The sequence below is a fragment of the Penaeus monodon genome, chromosome 15, assembly GCF_015228065.2.
Source record: "Penaeus monodon isolate SGIC_2016 chromosome 15, NSTDA_Pmon_1, whole genome shotgun sequence".
Taxonomy (NCBI): Eukaryota; Metazoa; Arthropoda; class Malacostraca; order Decapoda; family Penaeidae; genus Penaeus; species Penaeus monodon.
In genome coordinates, this window is record NC_051400.1 from 25,576,154 (window position 1) to 25,576,485 (window position 332).

The 332-nt window shown below is 31.3% G+C and overlaps 1 long non-coding RNA gene across 1 annotated transcript in view; it reads right to left on the reverse strand.

The window, feature by feature from the left end:
- Positions 1 to 332, reverse strand: part of LOC119581852 — a 10,982-nt gene that overhangs the window by 2,196 nt on the left and 8,454 nt on the right. The window lies entirely within an intron of this gene.

Genomic DNA, 332 nt, shown 5'->3' on the forward strand with positions numbered 1-332 from the left:
AGTGTTACCACTGTTAAGCAATCGTACTTTTAGAAAAATGCCGTTATCATTCTAAACTTAGCGAAGGAGGGACACACATGACACGTAATCAGAATATCCAGTAATAGAATATTATATACATGCATTTACTTCTTATCTTTGTATTCGTTATGATTTTTTTTTTTCTAATTGAAAAATCTGATCATGTAACCTCATAGAAACCTAGAAGAATTCGTTAGCCATTATATGATTAAGGTAATCGTTGCTTTAGCTAATTAGCAGAAAGAGAAGTTTGTTTAACCTTAACAACTATCTGATTTCGGAAATTTGCCTCGATCTCGTCTTATAAAAAG